This window comes from Suncus etruscus, chromosome X, assembly GCF_024139225.1.
Source record: "Suncus etruscus isolate mSunEtr1 chromosome X, mSunEtr1.pri.cur, whole genome shotgun sequence".
In the NCBI taxonomy this organism is placed as follows: Eukaryota; Metazoa; Chordata; class Mammalia; order Eulipotyphla; family Soricidae; genus Suncus; species Suncus etruscus.
In genome coordinates this window covers 86,608,670-86,630,936 of record NC_064868.1, presented here as the reverse complement: position 1 = coordinate 86,630,936, position 22,267 = coordinate 86,608,670, and the positions used below count along the sequence as shown (strand labels likewise).

Sequence of the window (22,267 nt, the reverse complement as noted above, 5' to 3'; positions counted from 1 at the left end):
CAGTGTTACGAAGCAATAGTTATCAAAATAGCATAATATTGAAATAAAACCGTTTCTCAGATAAGTGGAATAAACTTGAGTGTTCAGAAAATGTTCCCCAGTCATACAATCAACTAACCTTTGAGAAAGAAATCCAAAATGGAGTATGGATAGCCTCTTCGATAAGTGGTGTTGACACAACTGGTTAGTCACTTGCAAAAAAAAGTGAATTAATTCAGACCCCACCTAACATCATCTAGCACAAAGATCATATCTGTTACACCCCACTCAGGAAGGGCACACATCAGAAGTGTTGCACTCCTGAATAAGAATTATTTGCCAAAAAGGCCCTCTTAGAGTAGTCAAATCAGTTGACCCTTTGCGTGGATTGTTTGGCTATAATTCTAAACGTGGCTGTAACTATCTCTCTCTTTATTTTTGACCATTATTAGAAATCAGGCCTCAGTATTTCTAACAAAGAAAATACAGAGCCCAAAGCCCGCCAAAAGTATCCTGCTGAGCGCTTTTGTGATCTCTCTTTCTCTCCCATTTTCCTTAAAGGTATCTGGTTTCCTCTTACCTGTCTCTTCATATGCTAATTCTAGCTTTGATCTCATTGGTCTATCCCCTTTTCCTTTCTCCCTGGCTACGCCCCAAATATCCGTCTATATATAGACCCAACTCAAGGAATAAAGCCTCTCTCTGGCCTCACCTCTTGTTTTCACCTAGTAATTCTGTGTGGTCTCATTTATTTCATATTTCATAATTCATATTTCATATTCTCCTCTTCGTGCTTCCGCTTGATTCCCAGTGGGATAATAAACCCACCAAGGTTTGCTTAGGGACTTTTTATCTCATTAGGATAAAAGGTCCGCAGCACATATCCAAATGGATTAAAGACCTTGATATCAGGCCTTAAACCATAAATTATATAGAACAACAAGTGTGTAAAACACTATATGACATTGAGAATAAAGGCATCTTCAAGAAGGAAAGAGCACTATTCAAACAAATGGAAGCAGAGATAAACATATGGGACTATATTTAGCTGTGAATCTTCTGCACCTCAAAGGAAAAAGAGCCTAGGATACAGAAGCCACCCACATAATGGTAGAAACTATTCACCACATACCCATCAGATAAGGGGCTAATATAGAAAATATACAAGGTACTGGCAGAACTTAATAAGAAAAAATATATAACCGCATCAAAAAATGGGGAGTAGAAATGTACAGACACTTCATCAAAGAAGAAATACAAATGGCCAAAAGGCACATTAAAAGTGCTCCACTAATCATCAGGAAGATGCAAAACAAAACTATAATGAGGTACTACCTCAAACCATAGAGAATGGAACACATCACAAAGAACAGGAACAAACAGTGCTGGCAGGATGTGGAGAGAAAGGAAATCTTATTCTCTGCTAGTTTGTATGCCGTTTAGTCCAGCCTTTATGGAAAGCAATATGGAGATTCCTCAGAAAACTGGAAATTGAGCTCCCACATGATTCAGCTACATGATTCCTAGAGATATACGCTAGGAACACAAAAATACAATTCAAAAATCCCTTCCTCCCACCTATATTTATTGCATTGCTATTTACAAATGTCAGGTTTGGAAACAACCAAGATGCCCTTCAACAGATGATTGGCTTAAGAAACTGTGGTACATATACACAATGGAATATTATGCAGCCATCAGGAGATAAAGTCATGAAATTTTTCTAAACATGGATGTATATGGAAACTATTATGTTGAGTGAAATGTCAGAGAGTGATATAGACACAGAATAATCTCACTCATCTATGGGTTTTAAGAAAAATTTAAGACATTATTGTAATAAAGCCCAGAGACAATAGATTTAATGACTGGAAGGGCCAGAAGGACCAGCTCACTATTTGAAGCTCACCACAAATAGTAGGTGAATGCTATTAGGGAAATAACTACACTAACAACTAGCATAACAATGTTAAAGAATGAGAGAAGTAGAATGCCTGTCCAATACAGGCAGGGGTGGGGGAGGGGAGCGGAGCATTGATTGTGGCAATGTTGCATTGCTGAAGGGGGTATTCTGTTTATGATTAAGCCCAACTACAAACATGATTGTAATCATGTTGCTTAAAGATTTTTAAAAAATGATATGGGAAGAAAAGTGAACTGTAGGTAGTAGTAAATATGTTGGCAAAGATAAACATGGAATGAATAAACAACAAAGTATATGATAATGGAAAATACATGATTGTGTGCAAAATAAAAAATCCATCATTTCTGAAGTAACTAGTTACCTCTTTTAGTAATCCATACTGAATATAATGCATCAGGAAATAAATATCTGCTATTTGTTGTTTTAGATTTTTAAATTTGTAAATTTATTTGTGAAATATGGGCATATTTCTCCTCTGCCTCAATCATTTGCCTTTCTGAGTAGAACTCTTATGCAATGGTTTTGTATTTTCCTGAAACCATGTAGATATTATTCATTTTTTTCAACTATGTTTTCTCTAATTTGAGTCAATAATTTGAATCATGCTAGATAGTACATAGTTCATCTAAATATAGAGGATATAGAAGTGAGAAAATCTTACCAAAATAGCTGTGAACTCAGTAATTCTACATTCTATGAAAATATTTATTCGGAAGTAAGACACACAAAAGCACTCACATGAAGTAAAAACACGAACTTTTTACTAACACATCATCCCTAAATGCTCCTTTTGTTGAAGGGAATGAAAGCAAGGAAAGAAGGTAAAAAAGGAAGACAGTCAAGAAAGGAAGGAATTAAGGAAAATCACAAATAATATTGATAAGTAAATGTTTTGTACTATAATTCTTTATAGAAATAAATTTTTGCACATAAAATTAAAGTGGTAATTGTTCCTATGTATGAAAGCATAAACCATATATGAAAACTATGTTATATAAGGTAGAGGAGCCATATTTAAAACTTGTCTATAAATTCTAATTCTACAAATGCTATGAAAGTTACATAGGTGATTATACTAGATATAAAGTTGGGTACCAAAACCGGATTAATACATATGAAACTCAATGAAGAATTGAAAATAAGTTTTCCAAATATATGTAGATGCCCAGTTCTCAAAGATAGGAACCCTGTTCCTCGAGGAAAAAAGAAACATAGTGACTTCCATTTAATGAAGTTGTGTGGAAAGAAAGGGCATGGGAAAGGAAGTAATAACCTTGACGCTGCTGATGAACAATATTAAGTTAAATTATGAAAATCAGCATAATTATATATCATGTTAAAACATATGATGAACAGTCCCTTACCACAGTGGCTTTCTTCCCCAAACCTCTCACTTTTAGTTTCATCATGAAAAAAATATCAGACAAACCCCAATAAAGGGGCATTCCACAAAATATCTGGTTTCATTTTCTTGAAAATCACTAAGATTATCAAAAGTGATAGTCAGAAGTAGTCAAAGGGAGGCTGACAACTGAATGGAAAGAATGTGGTACTGAAAAGAGAATCCTGGAAAAAATAGCATTAGTCAACAACTAAATATACAGGACTGAAGTATAGATTTAATGATGATGTATCAATATTGGCTCATTAAGTAGCAAATGTGCCGATTAATATAGAATGTTCAAAGTAGATGTTAGTGGGTATTAGAGCTTATGGGAAAATTGTACTGTCTTTAGTTTTTGATTTATAAAGAAACTGTCTAAAAATGTAAGGTACATTTTATAAAGCACATTGATTAAAAAGAATATAGGCAACAGAGAAACTAAGACCTAGAAAACAAAAATAAAAGAACAGCTGCAAATCCAATAATATTTATATTATGTGAATTAACATCTGTCAAGTGTAGTTAAGAGAAAAGACCACATGTATAGTATAACCAATTTAAATATGACTATATAGTTGAACTAAAATTAAGGGAAAGAGATCATGCAAATATCAGAATAGCCACTTCGTTTTATTAACAGATTAAAACCCTTCACAACAAAGTATCACTATGGATAAAGAGGAGCATTACAGAATTATAAAATACATTTTCCAAGAAAATGTTTGAGGAATATGTATCTGATAAAGAACTCACTCCACAGAACTTTGCAATGACACTCTAACCCAAGGGTCCTCAAACTTTTTAAACAGGGGGCCAGTTCACTGTCCCTCAGACCATTGGAGGGTCTGACTATAGTAAAAACAAAACTTATGAATGAATTCTTATGCACACTGCATATATCTTATTTTGCAATGAAGAAACAAAACAGATACAAATACAATATGTGGCCCGCCTTCTCTCTGAGGAAATTAATTGAATCTATCTTTATAATCTCAAAATGTCAGTAATTCTCTATATCTTCTTCCTATGTTATGTAAGTAATGGATAGGCAAGGCTAGTGGCACTTATTGTCATTTCCTAAATGACATTCCACTCATAAACGATTTCATTTAGCATAACTTTGCAATTATATGTGGGACTTTCATCAGAATAAAACATGCTCCAAGCCATTAAAAATCTGAATGGAAGGTTACATGGAAACATCCACGTATACTATACATTGGAATAGAAGTAACACACATAAGTACAATGTGAAAGGTGGGAGAGTGACAGCCTTGCAGATGTGAGGCCCTAAGCTCAATTCTCACATGCTGAGGAAGATTCTTCTAGTACTGTTATTTGTGATCCCCAGTATGACAACAAGGTTCTGCAACATCACAGCCAGCTCTATGCGAGTACTATAATTAAGTTTGCAACTCTAGATGATCACCATAACAAAAGTGTGCATGGACCACAACCATGTTGTATAACAAACAAGCATGTATCATAGCCAAGAGCCCAATACCCAGTGTTTGTGACAACAACAACACTAAAATGGGGAGGTAAGAGAAAATATACATCTGGAAGCTATGCAAATATTTGTAAACTGAGTAATGTAATTTAAACAAATACATAGGTGATGTACTTCAAAGGACGTATTAGAAAGCCCATAGGAGAATGTACATGTATGTGACAGAACACAGCTTGAAAGGAATTTCAAGTATTTACTATTTTGTTTGGAGTCACATCCTGCTGAGTTCAGAGTATGCTCCTGTCTCTGCACTTAGATAACACTCCTGGCAAGGTTCCAGGACCATCTGGAATACCAAGGAAAGAACTCAGGTCAGCAGTAAGGTAAGCACATTACCTGCTGTACTGTCTCTCCTGCCTTTAATATACTTTTTAGGAAAAAAACAATGTTTGTTGCTAGCAGCTTTTGTCCAGTGATGCCAGGTGACTTCAATGAGCCAGGTTCAGGGGAGTGGGCAAAGCATGAGCCAGTGTATGGAATAATATTGAAGAAATGAGACCACACAAATGGAATGTTTGAGGACCTAATTTCTGACAAACGTGTGACAAATTTAATCTCAAGCAGGTAGTTTTATAAGGGATAAAAGCCAGTCATAGCTATTGAAAAGAATGTTTAAAATTACAAAGCAGAGTTTAACAGTAAACAATATATTAAGATATGGGTATGAGAAATAAGAATTTTGAGTTACAAAGAAAGTCACAACTCAAGGCAGCTCTTAGCAAACTAACTTCAGATGCAAAATAAGGGGTTAGTAAGAAGTAGAAAAATTTAATAATACAATCTGCAGAAGGACGGGCTCTATTATTTAGAGCTCAAGTAAAAGAAAGAGCTAAATACAATACTAAGGTGAAGTTCCTATTTGGGGGGAAGAGCCAATAGCCCAGGATCTGCATTCTGGCTACACCCTTGCATACCAGAAACTGAGGCTACAAGGACATTTTGAAAAAGAGAAAAATATTGTCTTTGATTTTGGTGCTAAATATTATCCAGGAAAAGGGTTTTAATTGAAGCTATATTTTGCCTGTAAATATCAGCAGAAGGGGAAATTAATTTTAAGGCCAAATAATATGAAGGGAATATAATGTCGTACCATGGCAAGAATTTCAGAAATATCTCAGAAAGTCCTCAACTCGGATATCATGGATAGCATGGAGATAGAGTCTTGCATGCAGAAGGATGGTGGCTTGAATCCTGGCTTCCCATATGGTCCGCCAAGCCTGCCAGGAGAGATTTCTGAGCGTAGAGCCAGGAGTAACACCTGAGCGCTGTTGGGTGTGACCCCCCCAAAAAAAACAAACAAAAAAAAGAAAAGAAAAGAAAAAGAAAAAGAAATTCTTCAACTCTCTACACAGTGGAGAAACATCCACAGCAGGCCTTTTGAGGAATTCCATAGGGTTTTCTCAGTTCTCAGCGAAAGTAAAAATCTGGGGATACATCTGGTGGGCCTACTGAGTCCCCCTTTAGTGGAGATGTATATGAAAGGCCCAACAAGTGTTTATATCATGTCCTTGGTTTATAGTGAAAATTCAAAATGGTATAAGAATTATGAAATACCATATGATATTTACATTTATTAAAAATATATATTTAGTATGTGAGTCATAAATCATTCCCCTAGGTAGCCAAATATTTAGAAAATATTTAGAAAATAGTATGTTCACTCAAACTCCAGTGTGAAACACAATAGCCAGAATCTAGAACCAACCCAAGTGCCCAAGAACAGATGACTAGTTAAAGAAACTATGTTGTATATACACAATGGAATACTATACATTTGTTAAGAAAAATGGATCCATAAAATTTGTTATACATATGGACATAGAGAGATAAGCTGATTAAACTGAATCGAAAAAGAGGAATAGATGTAGAATAATCTTATTTGTGGGATATAAAAATTGTATGTATTACTATTCAAATACAACAGAGATGAAGGTCAGGAGGAACATGGTATGTAAAATTTTGTACAAAGAGTGAGGGAGTTAGATGAGAGAAGGAACAACTATGACAATTATAGTCAGAAATGGTCACTGGATAAGACTTAGGTGCTTAAATATATAAAGTGACCTGTATGATACCACTTCAGTGAATATATTGCAAACCTTGGTGTCTAAAACAAACAAAAAAAAACAGGAAGATACATTAGATTTGTTGCTGAGGCAGGCAGGAGGAAGGGCAGGAAGAAGTGTAGATTGGAAACTGTAGACCATGGTGATAGAAAATGTGCACTGGTTTAGGGTGTTATACATTGTATGACTAAAACTCAGTCATAAATAAATGTACTCTCATGGTGATTGAATTAAAGTTTTTTTTAATTTTTATTGTGGTCAAAATGAATTACAAATCTTTCACAGTAATATTTAAGGCACATAGTGACAATGAATGAGGGGCATTTCCACCACCAGAGTTATCCTCTCTCCACCCCTGTTCCCAGTATGCTTCCCACATTTCCCTCCTTTACCACCTGTAATTATAGTGCAACTATTCCCCAGTTGTACAGCTTGTTGTAGATTGAATATTGATTCTGTTGTTGTTGACTTTGGATTTAGTGTTCAAGTTTGATCATTTTTTCCCACTAAATGAACATACAGTTATCTGGTCTTGGTACCATCCCATTTCCCCCCTCAATTATTGAGGCTGATGATGGTAATTCCAGTAATGTGGTTCTATAGGAGATATAAGAAAAGATATAGGAAAAGAAAAGAAAAAACAAACCAAATAAAACAGAAAGAAAAATACAAAACAAGCAAAAAAAAAAAAAAAGACAGACAAAACAGAGAAAAACTAGAAGTCCATCTGGGCGTTATAAATATCCATTTAGAAGAAGAAAGAAAAAAAAGAAAAAAACAAAAACAAAAAACAATAAGGCAGTGACAACAAAAGTACAAATAGAATAAAAAGAAAAAAGAACTATGAAGAAACAAAAAGAACAAGACCAGCAACTAATTAAAAAGGGTTGTTTTTCTTCTTTTGTTTATTTGTATTTATTTATTTTTGTATAGGTACAGTAACTTTTAGGAAATTAGAACAGGAATTCCTTTGGCCCAAGAGACACAGGATTTCTCTGCCCTTGAATCATAGTGCTATGACAACAACTACAGGCTCCATACTCACTTATTTACACACCCCAAGATCTTTTTATGGTACCAGGAAACTTTACACTCAAATGTGTATGATGAAATACTGCCACTTTAGCTAGAGATTTTGTTATTTGCGTAGGTCATAAGGCAAAGTCTAGGAGAGAGTTTTTCTTTACAATTCTAGGAGTTCTGTTCCATCCCTGTTGTTATAATTAGTCTTCTGTAATTAGTGGTCTTTGTTTATGCTCAGATTCTAGGACAGAGCCTAAGTCAGGATATAGTCTTTCAGCATGGTTCCAGAAGTCTGCTCAGTCATAGTTGTCAAAGTCAGAACTCTGGAATTAGAGAACTTGGTTTTGTATGAATCCTAGGCTTAGGCCTAGGCTAGGAACTTCTTCATTGGTTCCTTGCTAGATTCTGTCCAGTCCCTGTTTGTCAAGATCAGTCTTCTGAAGTTATCAATTTTGGTTTTTGCATAGAGCAAAGGTTGACATGTCTTCTGATTTCATCATACCAATAGGTGATGAGATAGAGCAACCCTCTTTTAGGTCAAATTTTTGCCATTTCCTCATGTCAGGATGTCATGTTAAAACTGGACAAGTTGGGGTCGGAGAGATAGCACAACGGTAAGGCATTTGCCTTTCATGCAGAAGAATGGTGGTTTAAATCCCGGCATCCCATATGGTTCCCGTGCTTGCCAGAGGCAATTTCTAAGCGTAGAGCCAGGAGTAACCCCTGAGCGCTGTCAGGTGTGACCCCAAAACCAAAAAAGAACAAACAGACTGGTGCAAGTTGGGACTGGAATGTTATTTGGAGTTTCCCCAGGAGGAGTTTGGTTCCTGTGCTGTTGCTGGGACCTGTGTCGGTTCCACACCTGGGATCTGGGGTTCTGGATTGGATGGTTTCTGTCCAATCACATGGAGTCTAAATTGGGTTCACTTGACATATGTTCAGGGTGAGAGGAGTCCCTGTATTATAAAAAGTATGGGTTCTTGTCTCTAGTAGATAAGAGCTTGTTTCTATACATAAGAATTCCCTTTATTTAGAGTGTTTATGCAATAGGGGATGGTGCCATATTATATTGCTGGTGGATTTGGAGGTAAGAATTATAATCTGCACAAACTCTGTGCCCTGGTTTTGACTGGAGCTTTTATCCCATGCAAGACTTTTCTTGTAGGTTTTTGTTCCTAGTAGAACGCAAACAGGTAAAGTTGGTGAGAGGAGAAAAAGAAATATATATAATACAAGATATTTTAAAAAGGCATTAAAGAAAACTGCTGTTAACGAGGCTAATTTACATTTGGGAATAAACAGACTAGGAGGTATTTAACACATAAAGGAAATGTGGTCTTCCCCATTGAGTCTTTTGAGATATTCTTGCAGGAATTTGGAATCCAGGGCATTTTTTCATCACACACCATGTTTTGCTGGGTTTTTGAAATTATTTGCAGCCATGGGGGAAGTGTCCTTGGACTGGGGTCCTTCTGCGGCTGAATCAGTTAGCACACAACAGTCCATGGTTAGGAGGGTGAGAAGGGCCATAAAGCATGAGTCAGCAAGAGTGTTGGTTGTAATTTCTTTCTGAAGCATGTGATGTGGGACTGGGAGGGTGTCCTTTCGGTTTGGGAGCTTGGTGGTGGTTTATTGGAGCAGGAGGTTGGTGTTGGTACCAAATGATTTAATAACTGAGGGTAAAGAGAGTTAAATAAGGAAGAATAATGAACTAGGACTGGGGGATAAAAGGATTTCTGATGGGGGGAGGAGGGATAATATGTAAGAAATGCTATATACATTTTATATATAAACAATGTATATGTATACATACATATGTATATGTATGTAAACAAGCGTGTATGTATGTCAACAAGCATGGCTTGCTTACATTTTAGTTTTGGCAATCAGAGAGGAGTCCACCATCTACGGACTCATGCCCATATAAAGACAAACATTAATGTTCTTATTCTTAGGTTGTTGTTGGAGGCCTGACCCTCATAGGCTAGGTCTGAGCTCTTAAGGGATAATTGAGGTAAGAAAAGATAAATAATTGGTTAAGATACAGCTTAGGAGAGAAAGAAGGGGAAAACAAAAGATAAGATAGAAGAGAAAAGAAGAATAAGTATATATGGCAAAAATAAGTTCATGGGGATTGGGCCAGTGCATCGGTATTGGAGGGTTTTCCACTTTCAAGGCTCTTCATGACTGACAGGGTTGTCTTTGCTAACTAAGAGTTTCAGGATTATATATGTACACATATATATATACACATATATACATATATATACACACACATACATATATACATATATATAGTGGCTGGAGCATTTTAGAATAAGCACAGTTTTTGCATCTAGAGTACTAAGCAATGTGGTGGTGAGGACTATAGGATGTGGTTACCCTATCTAATATTATCCTCTGCATCTTAAGAATAGAGGTACCTTTCCTAAGGAGCAACTGACAAAGAAATGTTTTATTTTTAACATAAATTGAATTGATGAAGAAGAATAAAAGAGAGAAGAAAAAGTACAGGGGAGAAAAGAGAGAGAGAAAAAATGAAAAAAAAGGAAGTAGTGATTTGCAGAAATGCGTTCGAGTGGGACCTGTAACATAAATCTGTGGTGTTCCAGTGGTCTGAGAGATCATATGCTTTGTGTTCTAATAGGAGATGTAAACAAAAGGAAGTAGGTAAATTAGAGTATTTTATCAAGACATTGACATAATGGGCACTGTATATGTTATCCAGTATGATTGAATACAGAGGTTTAAAATTAAGGGTCCACACTTTGTTTCCAAGGCCTACTGTGGACAAAGAAGCTGAAGGGTTATTTTATACTTAGTAAAATTAAGGCATTACAAATTGAGGGGAAAATAATGGAGGGCAACAAGACCAAACAGTGGTATGAACATTGAGTTGAAATAAAAAATGTTCAAACTTAAGCACTAAATCCAAAGTCAACGACAACAGAATTGATACCCAATCTATAACAAGCTAGATACAGAAGGGACCATTTATACTAGCAGCCTGGGGGGCAAAGGAGGGGCGATGTGGGATGAATGCTGGGAACAGGGGTGAAGTGAGGACAACATTGCTGGTGGAAATGCCCCTGATTTAATGTCACTATGTACCTAAATACTACTGTGAATGTTTTGTAATCCACTTTGGTCAAAATAAAAATTAGTATTAAAAAATTAAGACATTAAAACATATTATTAGTAATCACTGCAGCGGGATTCCAGGCTTCCAATCATATCCTGCTCCTGGTTCTGTAGATAAATACATTAGGACATTGTTATAGACCTTTGTGGTTAAAGGTTGACTGCATACCTGTTCACTCAAAACTGCTGTTCCCATTTTTGTTGGTTTCTTTAGGTTATAATGGGTATTCGCGTCTTTGTGTTACCTCCCCCCCCTTCCACTGCATTTGAACACTTCTCTTTATATGCTGGCACCTACGGTGTTTGGTGTTTTTACCTTTTGACCCTTCATGGATTAATATATGTAAATATGGTATATATTCTAAATGCTTCTTCTGGCTTACTTTGTTTAACATAATATTGTCAAAATCTATCTATATTGCTTCAAAATCAAATATTTTATCATTTTTAACTGTTATGTAGTATTCCATTGTTTATAAATACGATATATTCATCTGTTTTGGGGCATCAAGGTTGGTTCCAAATCTTGGCTATTGTGCTGATTGCTGAGATAAACAGTGGAGTGCATACATACTTTGGGATAAATATCCTTCCAATTTGGAATTAGATCCCCAGGAGTGCAATTGCTAGATCATATGGCAACTTAATTCTTAGTTTATTAAGCACCCTCCATACTGTTTCCCATAGTAGATGAGATTTTCTTTCTTACCACATCCCCACCAACAGAGATTGGTCCCATTATTTTTGACATGTGCCATCCTCACTGGTGTTAGGTGGTACCTCATTGTTGTCTTGGTTTGAATTTCTCTAATAATGTTAGTTTCTCTAAAAATGCTGAACATTTTTATGTGTCTCTTTGACCATCTGTTGATCTTCCTTGGAAAAGTGTCTATTCATTTCTTCTCCCAATATTTCTATGGCTTTATTAGGTTCTGTGGGGCTCACCTTTCTAAGTGATTTGTATAACCTAGATATCAACCCTTTATCCGATGTGTTTAGTGTGAAAACTTTTTCTCATTCTGTTAGCTGTCTTTTAGTTTTAACCAGTGTTTCTTTTGCCATACAGAAATTATTTTGATTGATGTAGTCCCATTTATTTAAGTTTGATTCTATTACTCTTGCCATTGGCATTCCATCATCAAAGACATTTTGAGCTATAAGTCTTGAATTATTTTGCCTATTTTTTCCATCAATGAACTTTATAGATTCAGGTCTGATTTCCAAGTCTTTAATAAATTTTGAGTTGATTTTTGTGTAGAATGTGGGGTATGTATCTAACTTTAGTTTCTTTTGTTGAAGAGACTGTCTTTGTTCCATTTCAAGTTCTTAGATCCTTTGTCAAATGTCAGTTGACCATATATTTGGGGGTTTATCTCTGGATATTCTGTTCTAATCTACTGGTCTACTACCTGTCTTTGTTCCAGTAGCATACTATTTTGATGACCACAGCCATCTAGTCCAGCCTTTGTGGAGAACAATATGGATAGAACTGGAAAAACTGGAAGTTGAGCTCCCATATGATCCAGCAATACCACTCCTAGAGATATAACCTACGACCACAAAAACATAATACAATAATGCCCCATGCCCTCTTATGTTAATATAAACACTATTTACAATAGCCGGAATCTGGGAGCAACCAAGATTTCCAACAACAAATGAGTGGCAGAAGAAACTGTACTAAATATATACAGTGGAATACTATGCAGCTGTTAGAAAAAATAAAGTCATGAAATTTGCTTACACATAGATGGATAGAGAGACTATTATGTTGAGTAAAATAAGTCAGAGGGAGAGATATAGCCCATAATAGTCTCACTCATGTATGGGATTTAAGAAAAATAAAAGGCAATATAATAATATGACCCAGAGATTATAGAGATGAGGGCTGGAAGGACCAGCCCATGAAAATATATTTATCGCAAAGAGTTGTAAGTGCAGTTATAGAAATAACTACATTAACAGCTACCATGAGAGTGACACAGAGAGAAATACAATGCCTATTTTGAAGACAGGCATGGAGTGGGGAAGGTAGAAAATGAGGGTACAATGTTGGAGGGAGTTGCACTGGTGAAGGGAGGTGTGCATTTTATGACTGAAACCCAATTCCAAACATGTGTGTAACCATGGTGTTTAAATAAAGAATTTTAAAATTTGATTTGAATTATATTTGGAAAAGACCCTGAAATTACTTATAGGCATTTTATGTGATCATATTAATATATTCTTCAACATATTATAGTTAAGAAACATACTAATTTTTCTAAAAATTTAAGTGTGCCAAACCTTTTCACTATAAATCTAACTTTTAAGATTATAGGTTGGACCAAATTAGTTTCTTTAAGGCAAAATTGGCATATAGAGTACATTTTAACTAAGCATTAATTTTAAAGTAAATTGCAAAAGATATCGGAATATATTAACTTTAATTAGCAATAGAATGTTGAAAAATACTGCCTCATATATCACTGTTTTCACAGTTTTAAAAAGACTTGTTGGGGCAGAGGGATAGCACAGTGGTAGGGTGTTTGCCTTGCATGCTGCTAACATGGGATAAACCCTGGTTCGATCCTCAGCATCCATATTTTCCCCCGAGCTTGCCAGGAGCAATCTCTGAGTGCAGAGCCAGGAATAACTCCTGAGTGCCACCAGGTATGGCCCAGAACAACAGCAACAACGAAAAAGAATTGTCTAACTTAAAATTATTTATATTTTATTAATAAGTAGGGAGTAAAAAGTATTTATTAAAAAGTCTGTATGAAGATAACTTCATTTATAATTATTAAAAAATAAAAGCTATATTTTCATCAACAAATGAATAGTTAAAAGAAATTGTAGACAATTTTACTCAGTGATAAAAGGGAGCAAGCCACTGTTTTTACAAGAAAGAATAGAAATTAAATTACTAATAGGGAAAATCAAGACCCTGAAAGCAACATATTTTGTCACATGTATTCTAACACTGGAAAATTTATAATGCTTGTAAATAAAGCAGTTGTCACAAGTGGTTGAGGGACAGAAGTGGTGATCTATTGTTGGGTTACACCTTATTTTACCTCAAACAAAGATCATCACTGGCTTCTTTGTATGTTTGTTTACAAATTGGATTTACCCTCAGAGATTGTCTTACTTGTAAACCTGGGTGGGTTTACTGCCCCACCCAGATGTGGTCCGTGAACTCAATAAAAATGGTAGTTATGGCAGGAAGCAAGAGATCCACAGTAGGTAGAAGACTGCCAGACTACAGGAGTTTCACCCTCAGCCTAGTCTGGATTATTTCATGAGCACCCTTATTCAGACTTGTTTCCCTGGGCTTGGAGATACAGCACGTGGGATGATTTTATATCTGGCACCCTGGACCCAGGGACCCCAGGAGAACACAACAATGGTGAATTACTTAACTCTCTGCTGGATTATCACCATGATGGCCCACTCAAGGTGAACTGAATGTGCTGTGCCTTTACTGGAACATCAGTGGACATAGCTACTGTTTTGAATGACTTCATGTTGCTCTGGATCATCTACCTGCATTTCTCACTCTGGACTGTATGTTCCAGGCTTTCTAGAGATTCTCCTGCACACTAGCCACAAGAGGGGAAGAGAGTCTTCCTTGTGGTGATGAGTTCTCAATCTAAAGGCTTTCTCAGGGCTGATAATTTATCATTTACTACTGGCACTAACCCAGAGAGACCTCCATCTCCCAAGAAAGATGGACCAGTAACCGTCTCTGCAGACTCAGAGTCTGGAAATGGCTTAATCAGAGATACCACCATGCCCCAAGAACTGAATCAAGTAGACAAACTGGTCTGGCGATCCAAGTCCAGGACACTGTTAAATGGCTCAATATCCAGAATGGTTATGGATTTACTAACAGAAATGATACCAAAGAAGTTGTCTTTGTTCACTGGACAGCTATTAAGAGAAACAACCTCAGAAAGTTTTATCTGTAGCATTGGTGATGGGGAGACTGTGGAGTTTGATGTTGTGAAAGAAGAGAGAGATTCAAAAGCTGCTAATGTATCTGGACATGGTGGTATGCCAGTGAAAGGTAGCAGATATGCTCCCAATATAGGTCCTGACAATTTATCCCCTGGCCTCACTCAGCTGCCCCACCACCTATGGTGGTAGAGGCCCCCTCAGAAGGGACAGAAGCAGGCAGTGAAAAGGAAGAAGTTGAGGACTTTAGGTAGCATCCCAGAAGGAGAAAATTTAGGATCCAAGACTAGCTGAGGAGAAGCTGCTTTCAGAACCTCCTGCACCTCCAAAAAATTAACTTTCTCCTAGGCTAATCTCTTGACCATATTTGCATCGATCACGATATTGCTGCTTAAATTGTGTTTTATATGTATGTATTTTGTTTTTGTTTTATTATTTTGTTTTTGCCTCACTGTAAACAGAAAGTTTTATATACAACTTTAGTACTTTTATATTAATTTGCACAATTCTGGGAAAATGCATAATGTTATATTTTTAAAATTTCTCAGCTATCCTAGTGAATGTTCCCCAAATTCTATGATGTTTGATTGTACATATTATGTAACTCTTTAATCTCAAAATATGTCTGCAAAAATGTTCTAATCTCTTTGTCCACAGAAGTAGATGGAAAGGAACTTGGTTACTGTAGATATTATTTTCAAACCGTATATATATCTTCAGAAAGGTTCATATTATTTTGTTCAGAGAAGTCTGTAAAAAAGTGTTGTGAGATGTATAAGACAAAGATAGGACAAAAACCTGATTATTTTGAGAACGATGTATACAGTTTAAATTTTGATACTATTACAGCCAACTTTTACAGTGCCTATGCAAAATAATCACTTTTGTAAATTCTGATCTGGGATTATTGCCTCTAGCAGAGAATAATAGAATACGATTTATGGACCCTCAACTTTTTGAACAAAAAGGAGCAGTTGTTGGGTTACACCTTATTTTACCCAAAACAAAGATCATACATGGTTTCTTTGTATGCTTGTTTATTACTTGGATTTACCCTCAAATAGAAATTGTCTTACTTGTAAACCTGGGTAGGTTTACTGCCACACCCAGGGGTGGTCCCTGAGCTCAATACAAATGGTAGTTCTGGTAGAAAGCAGGAACTCCACACTAGGTAGAAGACTGCCAGACTATACATGTTTCACACTTAGCCTGGTCTGAATTATTTTATGCATATCCTGATTCAGATTCATTCAACTGGTCTTGTTGATACAGCACGTGGAGTGATTTTACAATCTATGAGGCAAATTTACAGATGGAACAGGAAAAGAAAAGAGAAAAATTAAAGGAAAGTAAAGAAAGAAAAAAGAAAGGAGAGGAGGGAAAAGAGAGAAGAAGAGGAGAAGAAAGGACTTGAGGGGAGGGATGAACAGATTAGAGAAGAGATTTAGGTCATTTTTGTTTCTATATTATATATATCCATGCTGGGATTTGAACCCAGTACCTCATATCTACAGGCTATGTGGCCTATCCCTTGAGCCACACCCCTGGTCTCTCTGATAATTTTTCCCCTAGCACAATTCAACTCAACTATAAATCACTAGGAAAACATCAGGAATGCTTGAGTGGCGATACATTTTCCAAAATAATTAAGTTGTACTCAAGACTCTCTCAGACCTAGAACCTAAAACTGTCACAGACTGAAGGAGCTTGGGATGACATATATAAATCGAGTGTGTGGAGCTGGGCATTCAACTATGAAGCAGAAATAAGACTAAATAAATAAAAAATAAATTCTTACCTGGCATGGGAGATACCATGATCACGAAGGTGGTTTTCCCAGGGTGAGGCTTATTCATTGCACTTTGGATGTGCTGACCCCTGAGATTTCCCAAAGTGTGGGAAACTCGACTGCATAATTTGTGGTAGTGGGGGACTGCGTTCGCGCTCTCCCCTACCCAAAAGAAAAAATAAATAAATAGGTGAAATATAAATAAAGTTTAAATTTTAACAGTAATGTACCAAATTTCATTTCTTAATGAAAAAGTTTAAAAAGTAACCTTGGATGAGAGAATGAAAGTGGCACTCTGTGCTGCTTTTATGACTTCTAGAAACAAAAAGTCTTAAATTAAAAAAAATATTGTCCTAAATACTGACTAGAAAGTAACTGTAAAAATGCATAGAATCCAGAACACTCAGACAGTAACAGTGAGAATACCAAATTATACAGCCACTTTAGGGAACATTTTCAATTTATAAAGTTAAACATGTACTTACTGTGTTAGGATCTAAGATTTAGAATTAAGTGTAACCTAAATTTTGAGGTTAGAATATGGTGTGTCTTTAGAGATAACATTGCTTTGGCTTCTGAACTCTGCTTTGTTAAAGTAGAGGGAGGGAAAATAAAGGAAGTTAAGTGCTGTAAACCTGGCTTTGCTGTGAGCTAAGTGCAGCCATGACAGGTTCTAGTTTTAAGGTATAAAAACTAGGCCCAGAAGAAGAGCAAGTTCCTGGAACCAGACCCTAGGGGTAAATGCCAGGAAATACATCCTTACAAGGCTAAATAGCAGCTGACAGATGGCCAGATGACAACCACACCTTGCATCTGCAGCAATGGACAGATAGCCAGATAACACTGCTTCCTGGATCTAGGGGTGTGCAGCCCACCCAGCCATCTGTCTGATGCTACATTTGACTACAACCAATCCTAGCTGTCTGGCTGATGCAATCTTGTACTAAGGACCAATCATTTTAAAAATCCACTACCATGATGTGGGAATCCCCTAGCCTAGAATGAGCCCTGGGTACCCTTTACATTTGGCATATGAGCCATTCTTAGTGTCCTCATTTTTTAGGAATTGTTAGACCTCAGAATGATTGAATAAACCCCCTTGCATTTACATTATTGCCTATATCTTTGATTGTCTTTTGGGTGGTGGATCCTGAGTTCCAGACTTAACAACTGTATGGACTAGCAGTACTAGTACACACTATATTAAATGTAGTCCATACTACATTTACAAAATGATTGGTTAAGTTCAAACACCTCTAAAACTTTAAATAAATTTGAGACGTCATCAAAAATAACTCATATTTCTTATAATAGATGAATGGCAACATGAACTATGATATTTATTAATAAGAGAATATTACCTGATTGCTAGGAATAACAAATTTTAATGCATGCCATTCTCATCTGTAAAAGTAAAAGATTCCAAGCTCAATGGATCATGATATATGATTTTGATAACTTTTTTATTTGGTTTTGGTCCATTTTGGACCACATCTAGCCATGCTTAGGGCTTATGCTTAGGTTTATGTTCTTGGGAAACATTATAATGGAACATTGGGCATACAGGCATATATGCTGCATGATCAAACCAGAGTCAGCAGTGAGTGAGTAAGTACCTAAGTCCTAAACTAGCACTCAAGTGTTCTAATGATGACTTTAAAAACAGGAAAATTTGTAGAAACAGTACATTGGTTTAGAGTATAAGCTAGAGTTATCTAGAGATAGTAGTCTGGGGAATTTAAAGGAGCAATAGAACAGTGTAATAGTCATTAAACGAATATGTGTTTGTGAATCTAATATAATTATGTACCAGAAAATCTTATTTAATATAAATATATAAAGTAAAAGAGCATCAAACTATTAAAAAATAGGATATGATGCTGGGAAATTATACAGTCATTTTACAAGCCAAGAGATATTATAGACAGAGGTCAGAACAAAAATAAAAACATAAAGATAATTAGTATCTTAAAATATTAAATATTAATCAGCTCATGGATAATGAAAACATTCTCAAATATTATTCTAAGACCCAAATCAGTGAAACTAGACAGTATTTCAAAATTCATAAATTCATAATTCATAAATATTGATCACAGTAAGCAATGCATATATAAATGAAGCATTAATAAAATAATGATAATAGCATCTGTATGATTTATAATAAATGACAATTTAATAAACTAGTCTATCATTTAAAATTTAATCCAGAATTTGTAGGTAGAACAGGTATTACGTTATCATACTGGTCAAACTGATGCAATTAATTTTAAAAGTTGAAATGAAGAGAAAGTCTTTTAAAACCTCTTTATTTAAAAATGAAATAATCTTGAGGCAGAAGCCGGGTCCCCTGTTTGGGACATCAGGTGGGGAAAATCCACAAAACTACGCCTGCCCAGTGGGGCCCAACGGTGAAAAACTGTGAGTGCTACCTGTAAATGTTTGTCTACTGTCCTCTTGCGTGAAACTCTTGGGAGTGGGGCAAAAAGAGGCTCCAGAAAACTCGCTCTCCCAGAGGCCATTATCAGGGCGGGACTCCAGAACACAAAAACCGGCAAGCTTTTGCAGAAGCCAGGTCCCCTGTTTCGGACATCAGGCGGTGAAAATCCATGAAACTACGCCTGCCCAGTGGGGCCCAACTGTGAAAAACTGTGAGTGCTACCTGTAAATGTCTGTCTACTGTCCTCTTGCGTGAAACACTTGGGAGTGGGGCGAAAAGAGGCTCCAGAAAACTCGCTCTCCCAGAGGCAATTTTCAGGGTTGGACTCCAGAACACAAAAACCGGCAAGCTTTTGCAGAAGCCAGGTCTCCTCTTTGGGACATCAGGCAGGGAAATTCCACGAAACTACGCCTGCCCAGTGGGGCCTGACTGTGAAAAACTGTGAGTGCTGCCTGTGTGTGTCTGTCTACTATTCTGCTTCGTGAACCTCTTGGGAGTGGGCAGAAAAGAGGCTCCAGCAGAGAACTTTGGCTCAGCTTCGCTACGCGGCCGTGCACTCTTTATAAGAAAAAAACACCATCGAAACAAGAAGAAAAAATCACACTAAGAATTGTGCTATATCACAGAAGCAAGCATTTCTCTCCAGACTGTCTTCTCTGTTGCATGCTCGGGCCTAATATTTGACCCAGTGTGAGGCTTCATCCACGGAGGACTCCTCTCCCTTAGAGGCAAGTCAGCCCACCCAGAAAGGGTGGAGCCAGAGGAGTGTGCTGCCTGAGTCAATAACTAATGAATACCACCACAACACGTAGAAAAACACACAATACAAGTGTGACAATGGGAAAACAATGCAGGCCAGCATCAGACATAGAGAATGAAGATGACAATTCTGATGACAGATAATGACTAACCAACTAATCAACCTTTCAGATAACGACTTTAGACTAGCAATATGGAACATGCTCAAAGAACTCAAAGAAACCATGGATCGACTTGAACAGAACACTAATAAGAACCAAGAAAATATGAAGACAGAAATAACAAAACTCCAAACTGAAATAACATGTCAACTAACAGGCCTGAAAAAGTCAGTAAACGAAGTGAATGACAAAATGGATAAGCTCTGGGACAGGGTATCAGAAGCTGAGAATAGGCTTGGTGCTGTGGAAGATGAGATACATAACAATTTCATACAGCAGGAGAGATTTGAAAAAAAAACTTAAAGCAAATGAACAGACAATGGAAAAATTAGTCAAAGAATGGGAACAGCTGAAAATAGAAGTCTATGATAAGATCAACAGAAACAACTTAAGAATCATTGGAGTCCCAGAGACCCAGGAAGAAAATTTCCAGGAAGAATCAATGGTCAAGAACATCATTAAAGAGAAACTTCCAGAGCTAAAGAATATATGTGATCAAATCCTGCATGCTCGAAGAGTACCAACCAAAAGAGACCTCAAAAAAACCACCCCAAGACACATCCTAGTCACAATGACAAATCCCACAGATAGAGACAGAATTCTGAAAACAGCAAGATCAAAAGGGGAAATTACATTCAAGCAAGCATCCTTGAGATTTACAGCAGAACTGTCACCAGAAACACTCAATGTCAGAAAGCAGTGGTGGGATATTTTGACAAAACTGAATGAAATGAATGCTTCACCTAGAAAACTGTACCCAGAAAAACTCACTTTCCGGTTCGACAGAAGAATACATGGTTTCACAGACAAAAAACAGCTCAGAAACTTTACAGACTCAAAACCAGTCTTAAGAGAAAAACTGAAAGACCTAATTTAAGACAAGACTAACCAAAAGACACATCAAATTTTGATATAAAGATGTCATTAAATCCCAGGACAATTCTTTTTCTCAACGTCAATGGACTAAATGCACCAGTTAAGAGACAAAGAGTGGGAAAATGGAACACAAAACTCAATCCAACCATCTGCTGCCTACAAGAAACGCACCTAAATAGTCAAAACAAACATAGACTCAAAAGGCTGGAGAAAAATTAACCAAGCAAACAACACCCATGAAAAAGCTGGAGTGGCCATACTAATATCAGATAATGCAAACTTTATACTAAGAAAGGTTGTAAGGGACAAAGATGGACATTTTTTTATTAATCAAGGGGTATGTAGAGCAGGAAGAAATAACTCTCCTAAACATATATGCACCGAATGAGGGGCCAGCAAAATATTTAATACAACTGTTGACAAATCTGAAAAATAATATCAATAACAAAACAATAATTGTGGTGGACCTCAACACGGCTTTGTCAACACTGGATAGGTCAACCAGACTGAAACCCAACAAGAATATACCAGACCTGAGGAGAGAAATAGAAGAAAGAGGCCCAGTGGATATATATAGGACACTCCATCCCCAGAAACCTGGATACACATTCTTCTCCAATGTACATGGGACATTCTCCAGGATAGACTACATGCTGGCACATAAAACATACCTCCATAATATCAAGAGGATAGAAATTTTGCAGACTACCTTCGCTGACCACAAATTACAAAGGGACTCAGAAGAAAAACTTTAACACCTGGAAGTTAAACAGCCTCATACTCAATAACCAGTGGGTCCGAGATGAAATCAAGAAGGAAATCAAAAGGTTCCTGGAAACAAATGAAAAAAAGGCACAATCTATCAGAACTTATGGGACACAGCAAAAGCAGTCCTGAGAGGAAAATTTATAGCTTTGCAAGCACACATCAGGAAGGAAGAAGGAGCTTACCTGAGTAGCTTAATGACACAGCTAATAGAACTAGAAAGTGCTCAACAAAAGGACCCAAAACTATGAAGACAGAACGAAATAACAAAGCTGAGAACAGAAATCAATGAAGTGGAAACCAAAAAACAATCCGAAAGATCAACGAAAGCAGAGGTTGGTTCTTTGAAAAAATAAACAAGATTGATAGATCACTGGCAAACCTAACAAAGAAAGAAAGAAAGAGAGAGAAACTTGATAACTCGTATTAGGAATGAAAAAGGAGAGATCACTACTGATATGACAGAGATTCAAAGGGTAATCAGAAACTACTTTGAGAAACCCTACACCACTAA

At 36.6% G+C, this 22,267-nt stretch overlaps 1 non-coding gene across 1 annotated transcript; it reads left to right on the top strand.

Annotated features, from left to right (window-relative positions):
- Positions 1 to 16,753: 16,753 nt before the first annotated feature.
- LOC125999715 (U1 spliceosomal RNA) lies at positions 16,754 to 16,917 on the top strand. Its single transcript, XR_007492194.1, has one exon. It is a non-coding gene; the product is annotated as a U1 spliceosomal RNA (small nuclear RNA).
- The last annotated feature ends 5,350 nt before the right edge of the window (positions 16,918 to 22,267 follow it).